Here is a 27676-nt window from a genome sequence, read left to right as displayed (position 1 = left end):
TTATTTCATGATCTCAGCTGGATCACTGTATCTCCGTCGGTAGAGACGAAGCCGGGCCAGTCTTCTGCGGAGGTGCCGCGGACTCATTTTTGAAATTATCCCTTATTAAAAGACTTAATGCAATCTTTCTCTGTGTCAACCCCTGATCAAAATATTGCCTTATCAGGTGATCGATTATTCCAGACATTCTAATGACCAAAGTTGCGTCTATACAGAGTGAGAAATAGCCCCAAAGTCAGCATATCACAAGTCTCTTGGCGCACCTGAATGAACCATTTCTCAGCTGTTTACTCGAGATCATGAAATAATTGTTTTGTTTTCTCGAGATCTCGGAATAACGATTTTGTTTTCTCGAGATCCTGAATTAATTATGTCGTTATCTCGGGATAACAAGGTGAATAAAAAAAAGGATTATATGAAGGGCCTCTCTCGGCTTCTGTAGTATATATTCTCAAATCACTTGTCTCTTTTTTGTTTCTGTTTAACACACCATTCTGACAGTTTGGCCATATTGCTGTGTTGAACAGCTTGTTGCACCTTCCATTAAAGTGTTCACTTTTGTACACATCTTCTCGCTTTATTCATTCAGTTGTGGGGAATGGTTAGTAAGGTTGATTCTGACCGAGGCTATGTTGAGGTCACATATCTACTTTTTAAGTTCATGCTATAGTGCATACAATTTTAGAGATATAGCCTACATGTGCATATGCATTCTTCTTGGTGTTCTCACAAACAGGTGGAATAAATCAGTGTAACTGTGGCCTATGGACATAGCCTGGCCTATTCTCAGCCATTACAACATCTGCTGTCTGACCGTAATTTAACTGATCTGTATACCACTATGCTACTAGATAACAAAATGCCTGTTTGTTTTATTTCATGTGAGATGTTGATAAATGTGAGCTTCAACACAATGATAAGAGCACCTCTCTGAGTGTCACGTTTACGTAAAAAAAAGGTGTGCGTGCACGAGCATGGTCGCGTGCAAAAGTGTCCCGGTTTCAGACTAGGGAAATCTGGTCACCCTACCTTAAAAGGAGTTTAGCATTTTCCGATTAAGACGTGTGGAACATGTACAGATTTTAGGAGCGTTCTTCAGACATGTATCCAGCGCATTCGGAATTTGCGTATCTGTTGGAGTTTTTACAGCAGTTTGGGTTTATTGAGGTATTTCACCTGACGTCACAGGGTCACGTGACGCCCCGGTGTCCACCATTTTGGACGGCAAGCTAGCTAATGTCAACAACAGTAGCTGGTATGTTACTGTAGCAATATTTACGTTCAGTCATTTGGATGACTGTTAAAACCTTTCAGTCTCAAGTTTTTCCTTTACTGGATTTACTAGTTTACTGAGCGAGCGCGCGATGGCTCCCGGCTTGGCCGCCGAGCGCGCGATGGCTCCCGGCTCGGCCGCCGAGCGCGCGATGGCTCCCGGCTCGGCTGCCAAGCGCGCGATGGCTCCCGGCTCGGCCGCCGAGCGCGCGATGGCTCCCGGCTCGGCCGGAGAGCGCGCGATGGCTCCCGGCTTGGCCGAGCGCGCTCGCTCAGTAAACTAGTAAATCCAGTAAAGGAAAAACTTGAGACTGAAAGGTTTTAACAGTCATCCAAATGACTGAACGTAAATATTGCTACAGTAACATACTAGCTACGATGTTGTTGACATTAGCTAGTGCTAACAGCTAGTTGCTAATACACTGCTACAACTACACCGACCCTAATAATACAGTTCTTAGTCATTGCCTGGTAACAGCAAATTTATAACGGGCCATGTCTCAACAGACTAAGAAGTTATTTCAATGACATTTAATAACATTTTGTTTATCCTGAGGACCGAAAGTAAATGAAAATGTGAACAAACCTTAGCTGTAATCAGATGGTGACCACCGGCTCCAGGGACGACCCGCTGATGTAGGCATGTTACCCAGCCTGACACAAAATATTTGTAGGCATCCAAACTCTTATACGCTTTCAGATCAATACCTGTGTATGGCGATGGGTTTTTAACGACATAGGTATACAGATCATGTGGGCCGAAGTCAGGTAAAGACGAGGGCTTCGTGTACTTCCGTACGTCAGTGAGCAATCCTGGTGGAAGCAGGTAAACGTCGTTCTCTAAGCCTGCTAACCTCAATTTTTGCAAATCCCTCTCCCTCTGCTCGCCCTGTAAATGCCCTACGTCGCTGGATAGTGAAGGTGTTTTCTGCATCTCGCTCCTTTTTCTTTTATGTTTTTCGTTTGTCGCCTTCCTCGCATTCAAACTGATTCGAGCCGTGACGTCCAAAATGGCAGCATCACATGACTTGGTCACGTGAGTGAAATACCTCAATAGTCAGCTCTGTGCGTTGTACACAAACTAACCAGACAATTGGAATTCACATGGCTGAATGTAAACGGGAATATTAGTGGAAGATTAATTTTCATTAGCCATGTAAACAGCTTAGTAGGAATACTGTCTTTCTTTATCAGAATAAGGGCAAAAGAACAAAAAAAAAACCCTGGAATATTTTGCTTATGTAAATGTAATAACTGTTACTGTGTAATGATAAGATAAGAATTTTTCCTTGTGCATCTCTAATCTTTTATTTTAATAAAGTTTTTTAGTCATGCTTTCACATTAAACCATCACTTATTATTAAAAACTGATTAGCATGAACATTTATGCAAAAACTGTAAAAAAAAAAAAAAAAGAATCTAAGCATCCTGAACATGAGCTCATTCATGCTGAAATTGTAATCACTGTTACGTTGCTGTGGTGTAAGGGGAATAAAACACTTGGGGACAGGAAAATAATCAACGACTGGGTGGTAACGGTATCTCTGCTTCATCACAGCACCATGTCTTCACAATACTGTTTATTACTTCAAACCTATTAAAAGATAATTTTACGAATATACAGTCTGAATCAGATTCATTCTAACGGCGGTGAAATGGATCGGGGATGAAACACCTTCTGAGTCTTAAACATGACATCATGCGGTCGTGTCCTGCAGGTTGATACTTTTGAAGCTACTGGATGCGTTTGATGTCATTGAATTAAATCACCACGTGCACAGATCAGCCATGTTGGAACAACATCCCACTGCAGATGAATACATCTGAAATTACACGACGACTTTCCCTTCAAAGCAACCTGATACAATAAAAACTAAATGGAGGTGTAACAGTCAGAGCAGAGGTTCTCTCAGGGTTGCATCTGCGTAGCGACGCTGTTGATAATTAACCCTCATACGTACATGCACGCCCTGCAGCGTGTGTGACGTGATGCTGTGATTTCACTTTCATACCAACGCCGTGACAAAACAAATACACAAACGGTCCAACCGGTTCACCTCAGGGTTACGGTGAGGTTTAATAACAACACCTCGACGATTCTGTTTATGAGAAATCAATATAGAAATATCATGAATGAAACGTAGCAGTTGGCGCTGGGACAGATGTTCATCTCGTCAAAAAAACAACAACTGAATTTCGTGTAGATTTTTGCACTTCAGACTCAATCAAGCAGAGTATGAAGTGATCAGTGAACTTTGACCAAAACTGAGTTCTGAAAAGATCTAAATGTAGATGTACAAGATTTCCTGCTGAAGAAAAAAAAATCTGTAATGGATATTGGCTTCATGATTTCCGTCAGATTTCTGATTATTTTCATTATGGATTTTCAAATTACTTCTAAATCTCACCAGAATTCCACCTTTTACTAGAAGATGGATTGACTTTGATAAGCTATAAGGACTCATTACAGACCACTAGAAACATATCAAACCTCATCAATAAATGTTGACGGTGTAGTGCAGCGTTTCTCAACCTTTTTTCAGCCACGGCACCCTTCAGAAGTATGCAAATTCTCAAGGCGCCCCCATATAAAATATACGCAGTCACGTTGACCATACGCTGACCCCGGCAGTGACGTTGTGACATGGGAAAGGGGGCCGTGAGACAAATTTTGATGATGCATGAGGCGGTGATGATCTGCATTAGCGTAACTATCGTTTTTTGGAATTTTAATTCATTTTATTTATTTCAATGTTAGAATATATAATTTTTTAATGGCACCCCCAACAAAGCCAGACGGCACCCCGATTGAGAAAGGCTGGTGTAGTGGCTGCTACTTTATGTCCCAGAGCTCCCTCATGTCTGTGTTACCTTCTGACTCTCCCCTTTAGTTATGCTGTCATAGTTAGTCTCTCCGGAGTCCCTGCTTTCACTCAGCGCACAATGTACACTGTTCTTCACCATTAGGTGACACTGGGCGAACCTAACAACCTGTGCTTCTATCTCTCTCTCCTTCACGTCGATCCTGAGACCCCAGTGGTGCTGAACCTCTCCTGCTCTCGGACCTGCCTGATCCATCCTAATGCCCTACTTCTGGCTGGAGTCTCATCACATCGCTCCTGTGGAGGATGGTCCCCGTATGGACAGTCCAAAGACACACTCTGGGCACTTACATACAGTTTTGCTTCGATGGCTGAACAGTTTTACACTCAAGTCTCCATCAGTGAACAGTTAATAACTTCAACAAAACAGACTTCCTGTTAAACTGTAATGAATTTCCTGGTGACACAGTTGTACTTTGTGACTCTATAGGACACAGTTATAGAAGCGAGTTATTTATAATCACGCTATCTGTAATCACCCAGATGGGGATGGGTTCCATTTAGAGTCTGGTTCCTCTCAAGGCTTCTTCCTCGTGTCGTCTGAGGGAGTTTTTCCTCAACACCGTAACCTCAGGGTTACTCATTAGGGATAAATGAATTTCTCATCTCATTATCTCTAGCCGCTTTATCCTGTTCTACAGGGTCGCAGGCGAGCTGGAGCCTATCCCAGCTGACTACGGGTGAAAGGCGGGGTTCATCCTGGACAAGTCGCCAGGTCATCACAGGGCTGACACATAGACACAGACAACCATTCACACTCACATTCACACCTACGCTCAATTTAGAGTCACCAGTTAACCTAACCTGCATGTCTTTGGACTGTGGGGGAAACCGGAGCACCCAGAGGAAACCCACGCGGACACGGGGAGAACATGCAAACTCCACACAGAAAGGCCCTCGCCGGCCATGGGGCTCGAACCCAGGACCTTCTTGCTGTGAGGCGACAGCGCTAATCACTACACCACCGTGCCGCCCATAAATGAATTTATTAGGGATAATATTATCACTTCATAATAAAAAGTCTTTATTTTTCTGTAAAGCTGCTTTGCGACAATGTCTTTGTTAAAAGCATGAGATAAATAAATTGACTTGACTCGACTCATTAGAAAGACCACTTTCCATTAAACAGGCATTACAGATCACTACAAACTCATTAACCCTTAAAGGGAACAACACATTCCCATTAAAACACCATTAGAGATGAACAGAAACACATTAAACCCCATTAGGAACAACACATTCTCATTAAACTTCCATTGCAGACCACAAGAAAAACAGTAGAACCCATTAGGAACAACACATTCCCATTAAACTCCCATTACAGACCACCAGAAACACATTCATTAATTAATAACAGCAGTTTGCCAATGATCACAATTCATTAAAAATGACACGTCGCTTTTGATTTTTTATCTGTTTATGGTTACATTTAATGTCATTTGTTTAGCATGAATCTGTGTCTCTGTAAAACTTCAACACAAGTTCCATCATTTCTTCCTGCACCCTTCAGGAGTGTTTTTCATCAATAAATTCCCACTTTAGCTGTGGATTTAGTTTTTGAGCAGATTAGCATGAATACACGACATGTGCAGGAGATGGAAGATTGATAGCATAATGAGTGCGAGTGCATGGTTTAGTAATTGAAACTGGCAGTATCAGCTTAAATTGTTTCATGGCTTTCTGCAAAGATACATTTAAACAGGTCCGGGCAAGACGGACGCGAGACGGGGAAGAAAGCCTCTTACATTTCAAAATGTTCTTGGAAAACATGACAGCATCGCACTGGTGAAGGACCTCATTGTAGGAAAAACACAATGTCACCTTTCATACCGAGAGCCAACATGTAACTCATGAGTAAGAGGTGAAAAGTACAAAAAGATTTACACGTAAGAGAGAAGTGAGGGGTCACATGAATAAATGTGTAAAGAGATCATTCGAATTATCCTCGAGTTGACTGGAATCAAGTGTTTAATCGATTCAAGCTCCAAATTTACACAGAATATTATAACAGGTCACAAAGGTTAGCGTCATGGGTGGGGTCAAGGGGCGGGACAATTGTTTGTACCTTTTCTTATGAGCACATTTTTTATAACATCACATCAAGGTTTGAGTTGTGGGAGGAGTTAAGGGCAGGGCGAAGGGCAGGGCGAAGGGCAGAGCTAGTGTTTGGGCCCTTTCTTATGATGTCATTGTTATGTATTGTGGGAGGAGTTAAGGGCAGGGCCAAGGGTAGAGTTAGTGTTTGGAACCTGTCTTATGATGTCATTGTTGTGTATTGTGGGAGGAGTTAAGGGCAGAGTTAGTGTTTGGACCCTTTCTTATGATGTCATTGTTATGTATTGTGGGAGGAGTTAAGGGCAGGGCCAAGGGCAGAGTTAGTGTTTGGAACCTTTCTTATGATGTCATTGTTGTGTATTGTGGGAGGAGTTAAGGGCAGAACTAGTGTTTGGACCCTTTTTTATGATGTCATTGTTATGTATTGTAGGAGGAGTTAAGGGCAGGGCTAAGGGCAGAGGAAGTGTTTGGACTCTTTCTTATGATGTCATTGTTATGTATTGTGGGAGGAGTTAAGGGCAGGGCTAAGGGCAGAGTTAAAAGGTTAGGGTTGTGGGTGGGGTTAAAGGCGGGGTTAGCATTTGTACCATTTCTTACTATTTCCACAAATTCCTCATGAAATTTTTTATTTATGTAATTGAAGAATCTTAAATGAATAAAAATCAATAAATTGGTATAGATTTATTTGGATGGTTTCAACATAGTAACTAAAATAAAAAAGAACAGAAATATAATGAAGGTGAGACACCACAAGTAAAAAATGATAAATTCGGTCAAACATTTTTCAGAATTTTGGAATAAAGCTGCATCGATAGTGAAAAAAAGCTTATTTTACCGTTTTTATTTTCATCCACTCATTTCCACCACATTAGCTAAATCTTAGCAACTCTGAAGAAAGCTTTAAGCTCCACCCACTTCACAATCACGTCATGGTGTAGATCACTGAACAGCTTGTCTCCTGATGTAAATGTTAATGTACTGTCCATGTCATTATGAGACACACAGCAGTTTCCTTTATAAACCTCACAGACCACACAGACGCGTCCCTCAGTTCCCAGCCGGGCTGAGGTCGAAAAATGTGCTACCGGCTGTGACAGTTTGTCGCTGTCCACCGAAACATCGGGTACTAGAACTCTCAACCGGACTGCAAACATCTCATCTCGAAAAGGCTTCGGAACACAATGCAATAATATCCGCATAGCTACTATTGATGTTAGAACCCTACAAGACGACTTGAAACTTGCCACGATTGTGAAGACCGCCTGTGATCTGGGTTTAGACATCCTGGCAATGCAAGAGGTCAGGCGCAATGTGTCTGGATCAATGACCTTCGATGATGAGTCAATAAAGGGTTGGTCACTGTTTGGAGTGGCCATAAATGGAAACACGAACATGGAGTTGGAATACTTCTTGCACCACATGTGAAACTAGAATGCTACAAGGAACATTTTCCTGCGAGGATAATATCTGCAACAGTGTGTGTGAAGGGTATGTGGCTAGCTATTCTGAAAGTATATGCACCGACTGACTCCACCAAATCAAGCTCGTCAAAGAGTGCCTTTTACTCTACATTGAGGAAAGCGAAGACTGAGCTAGATGAGAATCCCAAATTCAAAGTCATAACACTTGGCGATTTCAATGCAACCATTGGTACCAGCAGTAAAGAAACAGGGGCGTGGGACATAGTACTTGGTCACAGTAACTTGGACGGAGTTGCAACCAATGAGAATGGCAAAAATATGCTAGCCTGGTGCTTGAAGAACCAGATGTGCATACTAAACAGCTTTTTCTGATCGAAAAGGATCCACTGTGATACGTGGCGACATGCAGCAACAGGCAAGTGGAAACGAGTCGACTACATCTGCATGACAAAATGGGTATCAAGGTTCGTCCGCTCCTGTAGAGTATATATCGGTCCGTCAGTGCTGTTCGACACAGATCATAGACTCCTTATGATGAACATTGCCTTCCCGACTATAAAAAAGTGTCTTTGACACTTGAAGTTCACTAACAAAGATCACTCAGGGAAACTCCCTGTGGACCTTCGGGTGCTTAGAGATAGCCCACACCTACAATGCATGTTAACAGAGAAACTGGACTGTAGACTAGAAGGGCTTGAAATCAATAACATAGATGAGCTGAATGAAGAAATTGTCAGAGCGGTAAGGGAAAGTGTTGAAGAAACATGTCCAACAGCTGACTCTGTAAAGAAGAAAGAACCTTGGGAGGACGATGTCCTGCAGTTGATGATAAGGGACCTACAGAAGTGTAAAGAACAAGGCAAAATGAAAGAGTTACAGAAGGTCATTAAACTGCGCCGAAAACAACTAAAGAATGAATACTTCAGAGAAATGGCCGAGAAGATCAACTCTGCTGCAAAAGCAAGGGCTGTGGAAAAAGAGTTTGCCTTAGTAAAGAAGTTCAAAGTTCTCAAGACCAACCCAATGAATGCAATCTCTAAGACCGAACTCAAATCCCATTTCAAAAAGCACTTTGAGCCGCGAATGCTAGCAACCCCACCAGAACTCTCACACCCAACTGAATATCCACACCTATGGGAAGAATTAACTGCAATTAACCTTCATCCTACCAAGTGGGGTCCATCTGGACCCCGCACCTATATGTTTGTTTGCCATTTTAAAAATATGTGACATACTGCCTCACCGTTTTATGAATTTGTCGGAATTTATGTCTTAATTAAAACACTAAAGCACCGGAAGATCAGCTTTTTGCATTGTGAAGGTATAATTAATTTGTTACTGGGGTCCAACCGGACCCCAGAGTAAAGTTTATCTGTCTTTCATTTTATAATTGAATAGCACACTGAAAGTTAACTTCTTTTATTTCTTTTATGTTCCATAATGAAACTACCAAGGCATTCCTTCTTGGGGTCCGTGTGGACCCCACTGCTGCAATAAGCACAGGCTGCAAAACAAAAGCCCTAAAATATTTTACAATTACTTTTTTGTTTTAAATTCTGTAAGAAAAGACCTAAGTTGTAATCCAGAATGTTTTACAGCTGCATGAGCTGCAAAAATCATGTATATAATGCCAATTTTTTTTGTGGCGCTATAATTTGCTACATGTATGCTAGTTATTGCAATATTATTGCAATGTTATTGCATTTATAATACATCATTGATATTCAGCCATAGTGGATTTTGTTCTTCAATAAAGTTATGTCTGTTTGCTGCATTGAATTGGTTCTTACTGCATTGATTTCAAGGTATTCCCTCCTGGGGTCCATACGGACCCCGCCTGGTAGTTTGTGTATGTAAAATTGGCTGGTAGGATGAAGGTTAAGCGTGTTCTTTATGCCTTGGGCCCTTTAGTGTATTGCTGTTATTAATACAAGATGTTCTGAACAAAACTTATCTGGTGATTTTGTCTTTATAAGCTTTAATTTTAAAGAAAAGTACTGGGGTCCAAACGGACCCCACATGGTAAGATTAAGGTGTAAAATAGCATGGTAGGATGAGGGTTAATGAAGAAGAACCAGTCGAGGAGAAGGTAGACGCTGCTATAAAGAGTTTCAAAAACAACAAGAGCTCCGGAACTGACAAGCTTAAAACGGAAGGCCTAAAGTATAACAAGAGCAAGCAGCTTCTTGGGATGATCCAGTCCCTTATGGTATTTATATGGACACTTGTTAAGGTTCCTGCATCCTGGCTCCACTCTAATATTATCTCCTTGTACAAGAAAGGCAAAATGAATGTTGCGGCAAATTATCGTGGACTCTCAATCGGTGCAAATATGAGCCATATCCTTGCAAAAATCGTAATCTGTAGACTAAAGGAAGCTTACGAAGAGCACATCAGTGAAACTCAATATGGCTTCCGCCGTAACTGGTCTATAACAGATGCAATATTCATCCTAAAGGTGGTGATTGAAAAGTATGAGGATCCTATTGTTGCGACCTACATTGATCTGAGTGCTGCGTATCACCACGTGCCACGTGACTTGTTGTTTAAAGTGCTAAGAGTGCGAACAGGTGCAGAGCGGCTTATAACTATACTCCAGGCACTGTATTTGAACACCACCGCATCAGTAAGTGGTATGAAGAGCAAGTTTAAGATCAGCTCAGGGTGCCGGCAGGGAGGCCAGGAATCCCCGTGCCTGTTTAACTACTATTTCGACTTCGTGTTGAAGGTTGCAACTAGTGAAATTGACAAGATCTACCTAGCTGGGTGGGGCGGTGACTTTGAGTACAACACATCATACCTCTGCACTAATAGGATGCAACAGAGACAAGGCTATACACGAGGGACGGAAGCCATCAAATGGATCGCATATGCAGATGATGTAGTTGTCTTTTCTAAGTCGATAAGCGAGGCTGAGAAAGTGCTTACCATACTAAATGAGACATGCCACCGCTTTGGCCTGATGATATCGATGAAGAAAACAAAAACCCAAGTGTTTAATGATCCAATCCTTGCACGAGAACAAACGCTGTTGAGTCTGAATGGTCAACCCATTGAGAATGTGAGAGTATTTACTTACCTGGGCCAGACTGTAAGCAATACAGAGGATGTGTGTTTTACTGAACACAGAATAGCTAGTGCGATAGCAAAATTCAATGAGATGAGAGACGTGTTGACAGACTGCAGGGTGGCAATGGCTACTAGAAGAAAAATCCTAGAAGCATGTGTTCGTTCAAGACTCGTATATGGTACCCAAGCATGGCTACCGAGTGAACAACAAATTGCCAAACTTGAGACGTGCTGGTCACAATGTCTGCGAAGTATGGTGAAGGGAGGTTGGCGCAGGAAGGATGACACAGATGATGAGTTCCATTTTGTTTACTCTAATAACGATATTAGAAGAATAACGAAAACAAAACCAATCAGGGACACTATTACTTTCCAGCACCTCCAATGGACTGCCCACGTATGTAGGGGCGAGAACCAGAGACTCACGAAAAAGATACTGTTTGCCCTGCACACAAGACGATATTATAGGGATCCTTGGCAAAAAGTAGCGAACCTGTTAGGAGTGAATATTGACCAAGCGAAGAGGGCAACTCAGGATAAAAGAGAGTTCAGCAGGCTACTCCAAATGGCCTGCCTCCATGGTGACTAAAGTCACTACAGGAGAACTAACTGTACTGTACACCAACTAAAGTTCAAAAAATTAAAATTTTAAACTATTTTCTCAAAATCTTTTTTTTTCATTATTGAGAACCACAAATCTCAGTATCTAGATGAGCTGCTTGATATTTTAAAAATTTTTACTCCTTTACTCTTATTGCTAATCAAAATGATATGAGGCAGAATTTCTTAAAATGCTGATCATGCTTGATTGAAAAATTACAGTTCAATTTCTAAACTGTCAGTTTTAGTTACGATTCTTGAATCTCAAGTCAATTTGTAGCGAAAACAATTTTTACTTGATAAGTATATTTTAAGGATTTAGAACTGGGTACAGTACAATTACGGCAGCTGTGGTTGTATGGTTGTGATAAATGATCTGATTGGTGCCTTATTTGTGGATCCATCGAAGGCATTTGATTCAGTGGATCCTGAATTGTTGTTGAACAAACTTAGGAAAATTGGTTTCAGTTCTAAGGCTGTTAAATGCTTCAGAAATTATTTCCTAAATCAAACCCAGTGTGTCTATGCAGAGGACCATAAATCTGTTTTTCTTCTGATAACTAAAGGTATCCCTCAGGGTTCCATTCTGGGACCTGTTTCATTTTCTATTTTTATAAATGATTTGGGGAAGGACATTCAAGCAAAAAATACACTTCTATGCTGATAATACTCATATATATATATATATATATATATATATATATATACACAGGGCTCGAAATTTGCAGTGGTCCGGTCGCCTGAGGCGACTTAATTTGTCATTTGGCGGGTAATTCCTGTCACTAGCCAGCCCGGCTGGCTAGTTGAAAATAAAAAATATATATGAAGCGAAGATTCAGACACACTGTCAACTAAAACCGCCACATATTAAGCATGTGCCGTGTCTGTGTTAATCAATGTGTTTATCGGCAGGACGGAAAATACAGAAGAATTCCGAATCATATCATGTATGAGTCAGGCTGTCGGTTTTTTCACTACTGCGCAAGCGTATAACGCATCTCGTTGAATATCGCGGTAATCACGTGTAGTATTGGACCAGGTGGGTGGAGCAGAGAAGCACGGCAGGCTAGAACTGAGTTCTCAATGAACTATTTATTGCTAGCTTTTCAGCCTTTTATCACTTCCCAGCCACGCGCGCGCACACACACACTCACTCACACACACACACACACACACACACACACACACACACACACACACACACACACACACACACACACACGTGTTCTGGTTGGGGAGAGAGAGCTCCCTTTCTCTGCTCTCCTCTCCTTTTAAAGGGCGCGGTCACTGGGGAAGACACACAAACACAGGTTAATCCCCATCAGGTGCAATGATTCCACCACTTACCTTCCCTGACTCCGCCCTCCATTCACAGACCGACGCTTGGCCACGCCCCACAGAAAGCATGTTGGACATATTTTGGGTGCTATAGTCATGATAGTAAGTATATTTGCTTTCAGTACTCATACACCAGGTTGCCAAGTTTTCCAATATATTATTATTTGTTGATATTATATTATGGTGCTCTGTGTTGTTCTCATTTATGTATTTAACAACAGTATCAAAATACTTGGGTCTTGAAATAAATGCACATTAGTCATGAACAATGGTAACTACTCTCTTTTGCGTTATTTTTGACAGAAGTAAAATTCATACATGAACAAATTTTGGCGATTTGATTTTCTGTTTGGCGAGTTACTTTGGAAGGGAACTAGTCCGGCTGGCTGGTGAAAAAATATATGCATTTCTAGGCCTGATATATATATATATATATATATATATATATATATATATATATATATATATATATATATATATATATATATATATGCACACTCCCTCTATAGTACCATAGTACAGGCAGAACCAGAGCTTCAGAGTGCGTTACAGTCATTACAAACTGCTCTCCGTAGTTTAAAATTGGCCTTAAAACAAAGTTCATGTTCATGATCTTTTCAAAAGCTCGCTCACAGTTGCTTGATGATTTTCACATTTTCGTATCTGATGGTAAATCAGTTGAAAGGGTTTCCTCGTACACAGATTAGTGTATATGGATAGATGCATATGGAAGTTTTTGTTTAATGTAGATATTGCTAATCTAGTTAGGAAGCTCAAAGTGAAGGTTGGCTTTTATTTTAAAAATAAATCTTGTTTTACTTTTATGGCTCAGAAAAATCTTGTGGAAGCTGCTTTTCTGCCTATGATTGATGTTGGTGATGTATGGTATTATATATATTGTATTTTATATATATGTTATATATAATGGCAGCTTCTCTAGCCATTAGGCCATGGCTTCCCCAATGTCTCTCTTGTAAAAGAGATTTTTTTTATCTCATTGGGACGTCCTGGTAAAATAAAGGCAAAACAAAGAAACAAACATTAATTCTATACTGAAAAAATGGAGCACTTTCTTGATTAAACAACAAATAAATGACTTTCCAACAAACTTTTCTGTAACAGTCTCTCTCTCTCTCTCTCTCTCTCTCTCTCTCTCTCTCTCTCTCTCTCGTCTTCACAGTGCAATAAATATTTTAATTCTAGCCTTATCCAAAGACCATGTCAGTTAGAAGTATTTAATCAATCAAAGGCTCATTTGCATAAATAAATGCCAAACTTTGAAAAATTCCCAATACAACAACAACAACAACAACAACAACAACAATAAAACATTTGTAAGAATATCAGCTGAAGGTTAATTGTCAGAATGTTCCCTGTTTACCTGCAGTGTTATAAAACACAGCACTTAAACACAGTACCTCAGTACATTTATGTAATTTTTCCACCACTGGCTTTGGATATTGTACAAAATACAGCATAAGGTGTTTTGGTGATACTTTAATTATAATAGTGTTAATTGAAAGACAACAATAAATATTTTATTCAGTTACTTTTGGATGATTTTGGACAGATTTTGTGATTTAGAATTATAAATAAATAAATAAAGCATTGGTTTCAGACTCAAAGCCCAACCTCCGCTCCTTTAACCACGGTACCGAAGCAGTTCAGAGTGAGGTCAAAGGTCAGACTCGGTGTTGGAGCGTCCCAGCTGCAGCTCAGTGATGTTAATGGTGTAACTGAACGGGACAAAAGGTGCAGGAGTAAAGCCAGATGCATCTTTGTTATCTGTCCAACAAAGGACGCAATAGCAAGCTCCGCCCCGTTTGTGATCTGTATTAACCTGTAACCATGGCTATCAAGCTTCGCTGGCCATCCACCGGATTCTTTTACAAGCCCGGGAACTTTGAGAACTCCATGTTACAATGGGTCTAAAGGCAGGGTTTAACAGAGACAAATTAAAAGTTCTTCATTGTCGGAGGAACGCTGCAGGTTTCACAGCCGTCCTCATCCATTTGTACGCCGACTCGGAGGACGTGTCAAAGTCAAAAGGATGGCTTTCAGAACGCATCCCAGAGGTGGAAAACGATACTGGTGCTAACGCCAGTTCCACCGCCGTGCTCTATTGTTGGTGCTGTCTTGGGATTTGAATGTAGCACAGCGACGTTCTGACTCGACATGAGATGTGATCTAACCTCGATCTTTCTCTCAGGACAGAGCTACTGTAGGAGACGACAGCAGCAGCACCGGTGTGGGAAGAGCTGCGACTCTGAAAGGACATTAGCATGATGTTATGGTGGGCTGTAAAGACATTAGTGCTACACACACACACAGAGTGCTGTTGTTTAAGGCCTCATTAACAGCTAATGTACAGCTCTGCTTTAACAACCCATAACTTTCTTTTGTTGAACGTGTTGTAAATCTATTAACCAGAACACAGTTGTTTATTGGTTCTATTTGCTGAAGAGTTCCTCAAAAGTGTGAGTAGATGTTGGGTTTGAAGCTTTAACGCTTCTAGCTGCAAGTCGCAGGTTTATATTAACGCACTAATCGTAATACATTACGGTTTCCATAGCAACAGCTCATTCCCCAGGATGTGCACCGCAGACACTCTGATAATAATAAACACATTAAATTAAACCACTGATACGGTGAAGTTTTCTTTAACGAGATGTTTATTTCATCTATATGGAAGGAGTCTCCAGTTTCAGCGCTTTGTAACAATTTAAATTTTCCGACGTCTTCAGGACAGAGATAATTTTACAAGTACGCTTTGTAGTTTCTCGGTGAACGTGTTGTTCTGTCTTTTTAATGTCAAGAAAGAGAAAAGGAGAGTGAGAACAGGAACTAACCTGTTTCAAGAACATTAAATGTAACTCTAAATGGATAAAACGTCCTTTAATGAATACAACATTTTAATATTTGGCAGATTGCTGTGGTGAAAGAGGAATAAAAGACCTGGGGATGTGCTGTTATTGGAAAATAATCCACATATGGTTATAGTGACATCATCTCTCTCTCACACACACACACACACACACACACACACACACACACACACACACACACACACACACACACAGGTTTTATACTTATCTATGTTATTAAAACTTTGCAGGAACGTTATCCTTCTCTGTCAGCTGGCTTGTTTGAACACGCTTCAAAAATGTAATTAATGTTCCTCATAAAAGAAAGAGTTCTATATACAGTTAAAGAACCCTTTAAGAACCTTTTTTCCTACATACCACCAAGGATAAGAAGTAAAAGGTTAAAGTCCTGAAAGGTTCTAGATGCAAAGAAGAAAATACTGAGCAGTGATCTGAAGTTTGTATGGCACACTTTCCCTGTCAGTACAACACATTAATTCATATAAATGTAAAATTTAACTTCTTGGTCCACTCTTACAAAAAGGGTTCTTTAGATAATTTTAGAGGACTTAGCTTCTTCTAAATCTAACAAATTTACAACCTGGGCATTAAACAGCTCACTATCTTGGTCCGTATCAACATCTGAGATTAAAGTTTCTTTAAAAGTTCATTGGAGAGTTAAACATTTTTAGTTCTACTGTTGAAAGAGTTGGAACTGTTTCTGATGGAAAAACGACTCGGTTGATGGATTCTACTCAGAACCCTGACCCAGAGGGAGTACTGAGGAACGTGTAAAGGTGGCTGCATGGTGCCTAGACAAACACTGACCAACTCCAACCAACACCAACTGTTGATCAGTGTGTGCCTTCAGGTGTTTGTGGGATGAAGGAGTTTGACATCCAGTTGAGTTTGGTGGAGTTGTGAAAAGTCTGACTAATGCGCACCATTTTCCAACAAACTGCAACATTCTTGACACCTGAGTGTATACTCGCATGTGGAACATCAGCGCGCTTGATTTTCTTTGATGTCAGGTTCACTAACTGTCCACTACTCACTTTAGTCAGAGGGTTTATAATGAAAATGTCTGGTTTCTGGAGGCAGGAACGTGAAGAACACCTGATTGAGTTGTGGGAAGAGAAGCTCCAAGTCTATGATATAAGAACCTAGGCATTTTCCAACTGCAATAGCAAGATAAACACCATGAAGTCCATCACAGAGAAACTGGAGATTACTGAGGATTAACCTGCTGGCTAGCTAGCTTGCTAGTTTAGCTAACATTATTTTGTTGCAAAACCGTTACCCAAATATGACTTAACGTTACAAATGTCTCAGGTTTAATGCTATGAATCATTAGTAATGATGTCAGCGCAACATAATGTTTGTAAATGAGATTCTTTTAACTGGATGTTTTTAGGGGGAGGAGCTACTGTGAGATGTAACACTCACAATCATAAGTTACTTAAATGTTCCTCTCCTTAGATGGATATTTGTAACATTCAAAAACACAAATCGGAAAAAGGCAGCAAGAAAAGTGCAAAAGTCTTGTCAGTTGGGGCGGTGTGGAGCTGGTGCTCGGTTTTCTGAACATTTTAAACGCTGCTAGCAATGACGGCCAACTTCAGAACGTTAGCTGGACATTGTCTGGACAGCGTGCAATCAGGCTGTAATGTTCTAACAACATGCTGCAACAACATGGGCGGCACGGTGGTGTAGTGGTTAGCACGGTTGCCTCACAGCAAGAAGGTTCCGAGTTCGAACCCAGCGGCCGGTGAGGGCCTTTCTGTGTGGAGTTTACATGTTCTGGGTGGGGTTGCTCTGGTTTCCTCCACAGTCCAAAGACATGCAGTTAGGTTAACGTGGGGTGGCCTAGGGCTGAAGTGCCCTTGAGTGAGGTACCGAACCCCTGACTGCTCCTCGGGTGCTCTGGTGTGGCTGCCTACTGCTCTGAGTGTGTGCGCATGTGTTCACTGCTTCAGATGGGTTAAATGCAGAGGATGAATTTCACTGTGCTTGAACTGTGCATCTGACGAATAAAGGTTTCTTCTGTAAACACACAACATTCCCACCTTGGAAAAAAAAATCTTATGCAAACTAGCACATTTGTGAAGTAGTAACATTTACTTACAAGCTAGCACTTATAGCTATCAGTAGGCTATTACTGACATAAGACATGTTTGCTAACGTTTTACCACATTAAAAAAAAATCTAGCTAACTGTGATATGCTGCGATTAAACTAGCAGCTGAGTGAATTAACATGGTCAGACCTTGACTGATAGTGAAAACAAACAAAAAATACCAACAACAAAATTAGATTTTCCTAAGATGGAAAATTCTGGAAATCTATCGAAAAATTTTTTCAAAACATTTTTTAAAATATAAACTAGGACACTCAGTAGAGTTCATATCTCCACCAAACCACATGGTAGGATTTACATCAAAATCTAATTAATTGTTCCTGGGCCCACGGACCACCTTTCCTCAACATGTCATCAAAATCCGTTCATTACTTTGAGTTACACTGGAAAAAAACAAAACAAACGAAAAGTTGTGCAGAGCACGATACTTGCGAAAATCACAAAGAAACGGAAGTTATGGCCAATTAGGTGTTTTTACAAGACTTGACCTTGGTGACTTTGACCTTTGACCTTGACTCACCAAAAACTAACGATGCCTTTGTGTGACCCTAGTGAGTTGTCCTGTGCATTTTGGTGAAGATTGGACAAGAAATGACGACGCTAGAGCACCAACAAACAAACGGACAGATCAACATACGTACAAACATCTCCGATTTTCGCAAGTAACAAACAAACGGAGGTGAAAACACAACCTCCGCCAACTTTAATAAACCTTCAATCATCAACTCTACACACAGCTGTAGGTGAACACTGGAACATTCTGGAAGCTGCAATCTTGGATCGTCTTTTTCCTCAGTGCAGTGTAGCATGACTCCGCCCCCTGATCCCCGCCTCCTTGGTGAATGCAGGAAGTAAATTAACAGTTTAAACGCTTTAAATTGCAACTATTTTACAAAAGTGTTTATTTAAACATGAGTCAAAAGAGAAGCAGATACATAAAGATTTGGGTCTATCTTTGTAGAAAAGTTCCAGACTCACTTGCTCGCTTCATTACCTTAAAAAATTGTGTACAGTTGATTTTTTGTTGCTGAATCACTGCAGCATGTACAGGATAAATAAACACTGTGGTTTGTTGCTGTTGTGGTAAAATAATCAACGACACGGTGGTGTGATGAAGCAGAGTTCCTGTTACTGCACCAACGTTGATTAATTTCCTATAAAAGTGCACCCCAAGCTCTGTACCTGTGCAGGAGAACCAGAATGCTCCACACACACAGCACACGCTGTCAGGCCGAGTGTAACGAACGTGATTAATTACTCGGGGTGTTTGTTGACTTGGAGCTGATTTGAAGAAGAACACACAGGTTGAAACAAGCCTCAGTTGCATCCTGCTCCTGTCACAGCCTTAATCATTCATGTGTTTTTAAAAAAGCAACAATAAAACGTAATATACTCTTTTACTTCCTGTTAATAAATATAAAATCATGTCTTCGGGCTCATGTACGAACTTGTATAAAAGACACGCTAGAAAGAGCAAAGAGTTTATAGTTAGGGTTCTGACAATCCCAAACACACTCAGGCACGCTGCACACAAACGACGGCCACTTCCTTCTTCCTGTTTAAGACTTCCTTCCATATATAGACTCAAATATACAAAGTTTGGACACGCCCACATTTCCATCTATGGACTTCATTTATCAAACTGGATATAAATGAATTTATTTGTAGATGGTCAACAGGAGCATTTACACAAGGAATTTGGGATTCATGAAATTCCACAGAGTTGGAAAAACATTCGGATCGTGCTCTTCGCTCCTGAGTTTGTGTTAATTTGTGTAAAAGGAGTCGATTAATTGTCTTCAAATCACATGACTGTTGATACGTTCCTGTGTGGTTATGTATGGATTACTCGGTCAAGATACACACAAATTTAATGATCTCTTTAATGAAAGTGATTCCAAAACAAATACATACATTAAGACAAATAAGACCAGTCTTTCAATCAAGACAAAATTAATGGTGCCCCGATAAAACTATGTCTCTTTGGTAGCCAACACGCTGCATCACTGGAAGATTTAGCACATACCAGGCTTAGGAGATGTTCATTCACCATTTAGTTGCCATTTTGTTGTTTTCAGTTCCCTGCCTTGAGTTTTGTTGGCGTGGCTGTAGGTAAATGCCTTAAACATGCTTAGTAATTTATAGCTGATTGGCGTTTATTAACATATCCACATAAGCATGAACAAACCAGCAAAATATGACAAAATTTTAGTTTAATTTAGCCACAAAAAAGCATTTACACACAACAACTTTCAAAAGAATAAATAAACAGTACACACAACAACCCAAAATTACATAAAAATACACAAACTAAAATGATTTAGTTTTCTTCAAACAAAAATCACTTTCATACAAGTTTTAATCAATCAATCAATCAATCAATCAATCAATCAATCAATCAATCAATCAATCAATCAGTTAATGCTTGTGTGAACATGAGCTTTGTTAAGTTTTGTATATTAATTAATTAATTGACTGGTTGATTGATTGATTGATATAGATGATATATAAATTATATATAAAATGCATTAGTGATATTTTGAGTTTTAAAAATATGGATATGCTTTATAGGGGTGTAGCATTTACAATCAATCAATCAATCAATCAATCAATCAATCAATCAATCAATCAATCAATCAGTTGTATTTTCTCTCAAAACTATATGCCAAAAGTGTTGACACAACTAACAATTAAACAAAAGAAATGAAAACAAATGCTCATCCTTGCACACCATTAGTGCATCTGGTGAAAACTGAATACAAGGAAAGATAAAAAAAACCCAATGGGAATTCTGTAAACGCCAGGAGTTTTTAAAACTTAAAGCCTGGTGATTTCTGCCAGGAGGTTACACCTCAGCCTTTTCTACCAAAAAAAAAAAGAAAGACAATGCAGAACACAAAACCTATCATTCAGAACAAACTATGAACTTCAACTCCGTTGAATCCTTGTGTTGCGAATTAAAGAAAATGTCTGCATGCAAAAACACAACAATTTTAACAGAGAATAATTTTTTCCACTTTAAAGATTTCCTAGACATTTGTTGAACCTTGTTAGACATCACAAGAAGGAGTGCAGTGTTGTTTCAGTTTCATGAGGAACATCTAGGCTTCAATAAATATTTATTGTGAGGTGCCAATACTTTTGAAACTAGTGTTTTACTGGAAAAATGGAAAAAATGAGCCAAAGATTTTGTTGAAATGACATACCCCTATAAAGCATCTCGAAATGTTTAAAACTCAAAATATCACTAATGTGTTTTATATATCATTAATATATTCTATGGTGGGCGCCAATACTTATGGAGCTGATTGTGTGTTCAAACTGCAGGTATCTGTTTAAACTGATTTAAATCCCGTGTGTTTTCAGTAGGGATTAGTGTTCATCTGCTCCAACCACATAACTCCGAGTGAAGACCATCACTGGTGTAAACATCTGCTTTTGAAGTGCAGGTTCTTCAGAAACGCGTCTGATGTCATGAGGATTAAACGATTTACGAATCACTCGCGAAAAAAACAGAGCCATGATAAAAACATCTTTAACTCGAGCGGCTATTCTGAATAGAATACCTGTCAACAAGTTTATTTCTGATCTATAATCTTGTTTTAAATTAAAAAAGAAATTAAAAAAGCCAAGGCGGACCATAGGCTGCGTATAGAGTCCCACCTGTCCAGCAACAACATATGGGAGGTGTGGCGGGGCATACAAGACATCACAAACTTCAGAGACTGTGATGCGTCAACAGGAGACTGGAGTGCGCCGCTGGCAGAGGAGCTAAATCGCTTCTTTGCTCGCTTTGAAACATCTCAGCAGCACTCATCTGCTCCAGCCCTGCCCCCACCACCACACAGTTCGTACATCACCCCATTCACTGTACAGGAGCATGATGTCAGACGGGTGCTCCTGGCAGTGAACCCCAAGAAAGCTGCCGGCCCAGATGGAGTACCTGGTAAGGTGCTCAGAGCGTGTGCCCACCAGCTCGCCCCTACTCTCACCAGGATCTTTAACCTCTCCCTGGCTCAGGCAGTCATCCGCCCTGCCTAAAATCAGCTACAGTAATCCCAGTGCCGAAGAAGTCTCCCATCACCAGCCTGAATGATTACCGTCCTGTGGCCCTCACTCCGGTAATCATGAAGTGCTTCGAGAGACTAGTTCTTCAGCACATCAAAGACCACCTCCCCCCAGACTTCGACCCCTACCAGTTCGCATATCACGCAAACAGATCCACAGAGGACGCCATCGCCGTAGCTCTACACTCTGCGCTGAACCACCTGGAGCAGCAGCAGAGCTACATCCGCATACTTTTTGTGGATACAGTTCAGCTTTCAACACAATAATCCCGGACATCCTTATCAGTAAACTGGACACTCTCGGCCTCCCCTCCTCACATGTGCCTGGATAAAGGACTTTCTTACCAACCGGCCCCAGACTGTGAGACTTGGCCCCCACTTCTCCTCCACCCGCATGTTGAGCACCGGCTCTCCACAGGGCTGTGTGCTGAGCCCCCTCCTGTACTGCCTCTACACCCACGACTGAGCACCGGCTCTCCACAGGGCTGTGTGCTGAGCCCCCTCCTGTACTGCCTCTACACCCACGACTGTAGTTCGACCCACAACAACAACAACCTTATCATCAAGTTTGCTGACGACACCACAGTGGTCGGACTCATCTCAAAAGGAGACGAGGCAGCCTACAGAGAGGAGGTCCTGAAGTTGGCAGCCTGGTGTTCAGAAAATAACCTCGCTCTGAACACCAAGAAAACCAAAGAGCTTATCGGTGACTTCAGGAAGCACAGCACTGACCTAGCTCCCCTTTACATCAACAACGAGTATGTAGAGAGGGTCCACACCTTCCGGTTTCTCGGCGTCCTCATCTCCGCCAACATCTCCTGGTCAGTAAACATCACAGCAGTCATTAAGAAGGCTCAGCAGCGGCTACACTTCCTGAGAGTCCTCAGGAAGCACAACCTGAACTCCAACCTGCTGCTGACCTTCTACCGCTCATCCATCAAGAGCCTGCTGATGTACTGTATCACAGTATGGTACGGCAGCTGCACTGCTGTAGACAGGGAGAGGCTCCAGAGGGTAGTTAAGGCAGCACAGAAGATCATCGGCTGCCCTCTCCCCTCCCTGATGGACATTTACACCTCTCGCTGCCTTAGCAGAGCTAAGAACATTATCAAGGACAGCTCCCACCCTGGCTTTGATCTGTTTGACCTGTTGCCCTCAGGGAGGCGCTACAGGTGCATCAGGGCAAAGACAAATCGATTCAAAAACAGCTTCTTTCCAAAAGCCATAACCACCCTGAACTTGGATATGCTCTGCCTTTATAGTCTATTTATTTTACTATGTGACTCTCTTCGTGCAATAATTTATAATGTGCAATACTTTATAAGGTGACTCTCTCTGTGCAATACTTTTATAATGTGCAATACCTCACTCCATAATGTGAAACGCAACACATTCACCTCAGGACTGTGCACCTTACACACAACACATACACCTCAAGTCTGTGCACCTTACCTTACCTTGCAATACTTCGTAAATGTGTAATATTTTATTTTATAATGTGACTCTCTCATGCAATAATTTACAATGTGCAATACTTTATAATGTGACTCTCTCTGTGCAATACTTTATAATGTGCAATGAGCAATACCTCACTCCATAATGTGTAACACAACACATACACCTCAGACTGTGCACCTTACCCCCCTTACACCCCCCCACGCTGTTTGCACTGTTATTGGAGATGCTTTTAATCTCATTGTACATGTGTATAGTGACAATAAAGGCATTCTATTTTTCTGATAGATTTCAGAGGAAAAGTAACAAATTTAGCATCAAATTATTTATTTCAGATTTGTTTTTATTTACTTTTTCCTCATAATATTTTCTTCTCAATGATGTTAAAGTTTATTTCAGATTTCTTACCCATGATTTTGTTTATTTTTATTTAGCTAATGTTATTAAGCTAAATACGTTAATAAGCAGCTAATGCTGGTTATCCAGCTAATTTAAATAAGGCTAGCTTTTTAACGTTCGTGAGAGATTTTAACGTTATGCTCTTTGCATTTCAAACTTCGACCCCGTCCACACGTAGCCGGGTACCTGCTAAATCGAAGATATTTTTCTACGTTTTGGCCTGTCATCCACATGAAAACACATCAAAAACGAATATTTAAAAAAACTCCGGGCAAAGTGAAGATTTTTGAAAACTCCGTGTATGCCTTTTCGTGTAGACAGAGATAACCGGAGTTTTGCATTTTAGAACGTCACAATCTGCGCCAAAAAAATGACAACAAATCTGCCCTGACGTCAAACGTGCGACCTTTGTTTACTGCAGAAGCCAGATTAAGCATGGACAAAGATGTGATGTGATTAGGGGGTAGGATTTGGGGAAATAATGCCATCTACAGGTTTGGAATGCTTATGAATGTGATTGAAAACGCAGATGTTTGGTTTTGTGTGGAAGGGATTTTTTTCGAAGACGAGGTGGTGTGGATAAAACATTTTTATAAACGGGGAGGGGGGGGAATGTTCGGTTTTAAAAATACCCGGCTACGTGTGTACATGGCCTTCTACTTAATGTTAGTTAATTCAGCTAACTCTAGTGAGCTACAAGTTTGTGTTTAATTTTGTTTGGATTGATTGCTAAGTGACAGCTATCTAGAACCTAAGGCTAATTAGCTAATGATAGATAATAAACTAGCTATGTTTAATGCTAGTTATTTAGCTAATGTCACTAAAGTTAGCTTAGAGTTTAATGCTAATTTGTAACTAACACCTATTAGAATGGCATGTGATGTTCAGCCACAGAAAAAATCTATTTTTTTAAATGATCTTTAATGCCATTTGACAAACTTTAAACTCAGCATTCTCTCTACTTCTAACTAAGATTTAAGTATTGGCACCCTTGCTTTCATCTGTGCAGCTTCTCTAGCAGCTGTACGGCTCAGTGATGATCCTGTGGCGTAGTTATTTGTCTGAAAATGTTACTCACTTTTTAAAATCATATTTAGCCAAAAATACAACTTTATTGTAAAATGTAATGTTTCTGATTTGATTTGATTAATTTACTGTCAGTAATGTGTTCTTGTCATGGATATTAATGTTCATGTTTCATTTCTGAACTGTAATTGGTGTAAAATCCTCCATCTTAAAGTTTGTCCCAATGCTAACTAGCTTCTTCACTACAGAGGCTACAACACAATAGCATTTAGCCACAGGGGTTTCAGCCTTGTGTTCGAAATGAGCAACTTCTTGTGGTTTGCTTGTGATTTTAAAGTTGTCTAAAAGTTATGCCTGATATTCTTTTTACTTATTTTTTGCTAAGATAAAATTATTAGCACCCTCTAAAAGCAGGGCTGCCAACTTTTCAAAATTCCTTGGAGTGAGATTTTTTTTGGGGGGGGGGGGGGGGGGGGGGGTCGACGGCAAAATTTTTCCGCACACCACGCAGTAAGTGGGAATTTTGTATTCAGTTTGATATTCACTTGTCCCCCTGCATTCTGGTGTTTTGTCTGTGGGTCGTCCAGCTGGAGATGGACAATGGGGGGGGGGGGGGGGGGGTTTTGAGATTTTGGATTTAGTAGATGTTCCTGCATTCTGGTGGATTTTTGGAGTGGCCTGCTGTGCCATACCTACATTCTTACACACCCTGACTTGCCAGGCCTTCAGCTTGTGGCCAACAAAAGCACCAAGTTTTGGCTTAAAAGCCCCCACACTAGAAAACTACAGATGAATGCCAATGTTCCTGTAGCCCTATAGACCTGTGTTTCAGATTTAAAGGCAAGTTCATGTTTGAAAATATTTCATCAGCTAAGCCTAAACACCTTCTGAATTGAAACTAAATGTTAAGTTTTTAATAACTGTTGCAAAAATAAGATTAGTCAGTGAGGGACATTCATTATGCATTTAAGGGCTTTCCCCACCACTGGGTTCAGAAGAAGATTGGCATGGGGAAAAATATCAACAGCAAAAGAACAAATAAAATGCTTAAACAGTAAGCAAAATGTGCATGTGTTACAAGAAACATTAAAATGATTAAGTTTGAACAGTATTGAAACACAAAAAGCTGAACCTTGGCCATAGGTGGGAATGTGCACACAAAGTTGGGCTTAAAAATTTTGGTCATACTTAAATAAGCTACAACCCCGATTCCAAAAAAGTTGGGACAAAGTACAAATTGTAAATAAAAACAGAATGCAATGATGTATAAATTTCAAAATTCCATATTTTATTCAGAATAGAACATAGATGGCATATCAAATGTTTAAACTGAGAAAATGTATCATTTAAAGAGAAAAATTAGGTGATTTTAAATTTCATGACAACAACACATCTCAAAAAAGTTGGGACAAGACCATGTTTACCACTGTGAGACATCCCCTTTTCTCTTTACAACAGTCTGTAAACGTCTGGGGACTGAGGAGACAAGTTGCTCAAGGTTAGGGATAGGAATGTTAACCCATTCTTGTCTAATGTAGGATTCTAGTTGCTCAACTGTCTTAGGTCTTTTTTGTCGTATCTTCCGTTTTATGATGCGCCAAATGTTTTCTATGGGTGAAAGATCTGGACTGCAGGCTGGCCAGTTCAGTACCCGGACCCTTCTTCTACGCAGCCATGATGCTGTAATTGATGCAGTATGTGGTTTGGCATTGTCATGTTGGAAAATGCAAGGTCTTCCCTGAAAGAGACGTCATCTGGATGGGAGCATATGTTGCTCTAGAACCTGGATATACCTTTCAGCATTGATGGTGTCTTTCCAGATGTGTAAGCTGCCCATGCCACACGCACTAATGCAACCCCATACCATCAGAGATGCAGGCTTCTGAACTGAGCGCTGATAACAACTCGGGTCGTCCTTCTCCTCTTTAGTCCGAATGACACGGCGTCCCTGATTTCCATAAAGAACTTCACATTTTGATTCATCTGACCACAGAACAATTTTCCACTTTGCCACAGTCCATTTTAAATGAGCCTTGGCCCAGAGAAGACGTCTGCGCTTCTGGATCGTGTTTAGATACGGCTTCTTCTTTGAACTATAGAGTTTTAGCTGGCAACGGCGGATGGCACGGTGAATTGTGTTCACAGATAATGTTCTCTGGAAATATTCCTGAGCCCATTTTGTGATTTCCAATACAGAAGCATGCCTGTATGTGATGCAGTGCTGTCTAAGGGCCCAAAGATCACAGGCACCCAGTATGGTTTTCCAGCCTTGACCCTTACGCACAGAGATTCTTCCAGATTCTCTGAATCTTTTGATGATATTATGCACTGTAGATGATGATATGTTCAAACTCTTTGCAATTTTACACTGTCGAACTCCTTTCTGATATTGCTCCACTATTTGTTGGCGCAGAATTAGGGGGATTGGTGATCCTCTTCCCATCTTTACTTCTGAGAGCTGCTGCCACTCCAAGATGCTCTTTTTATACCCAGTCATGTTAATGACCTATTGCCAATTGACCTAATGAGTTGCAATTTGGTCCTCCAGCTGTTCCTTTTTTGTACCTTTAACTTTTCCAGCCTCTTATTGCCCCTGTCCCAACTTTTTTGAGATGTGTTGCTGTCATGAAATTTCAAAATGTCTCACTTTCGACATTTGATATGTTGTCTATGTTCTATTGTGAATACAATATCAGTTTTTGAGATTTGTAAATTATTGCATTCCATTTTTATTTACAATTTGTACTTTGTCCCAACTTTTTTGGAATCAGGGTTGTATATTAATATATTTCTTATTAATTTATTTCTTATCTATGTTTCTTATTAGTAATAGAGCATTCATCAGGGCCTGTTATCTGACAAATATTCTCTACCTGTCTTGCCCTCTTTGAAACCCTGTCTCCTCAATATATTGTTCTCTGTCTTTTTTTTAATTATTCACAAGAAGTTCAAGTTCTTTGATATTACAGGTGACCATGCTTTATTTACTTTAACTGAGCAATTACATACATCATAAATAATTAAAAATAAATACCCTGTAAATAAACAATAGGTATGGTGGCTAATGGCTCTTCTTGCATTTGTAATATTAT

At 40.4% G+C, this 27676-nt stretch overlaps 1 long non-coding RNA gene across 1 annotated transcript; it reads right to left on the bottom strand.

The window, feature by feature from the left end:
• Positions 1-14209: 14209 nt before the first annotated feature.
• LOC132895975 (uncharacterized) lies at positions 14210-18849 on the bottom strand. Its single transcript, XR_009655890.1, has 3 exons — positions 18632-18849; positions 18373-18471; positions 14210-14903 (listed from the first exon to the last, which is right to left on the bottom strand). It is a non-coding gene; the product is annotated as an uncharacterized LOC132895975 (long non-coding RNA).
• Positions 18850-27676: the final 8827 nt, after the last annotated feature.

Source organism: Neoarius graeffei, chromosome 13 (genome assembly GCF_027579695.1).
Source record: "Neoarius graeffei isolate fNeoGra1 chromosome 13, fNeoGra1.pri, whole genome shotgun sequence".
In the NCBI taxonomy this organism is placed as follows: Eukaryota; Metazoa; Chordata; class Actinopteri; order Siluriformes; family Ariidae; genus Neoarius; species Neoarius graeffei.
Note: the sequence above shows the minus strand (reverse complement) of the source record. Positions and strands in the feature narration are given on the sequence as shown.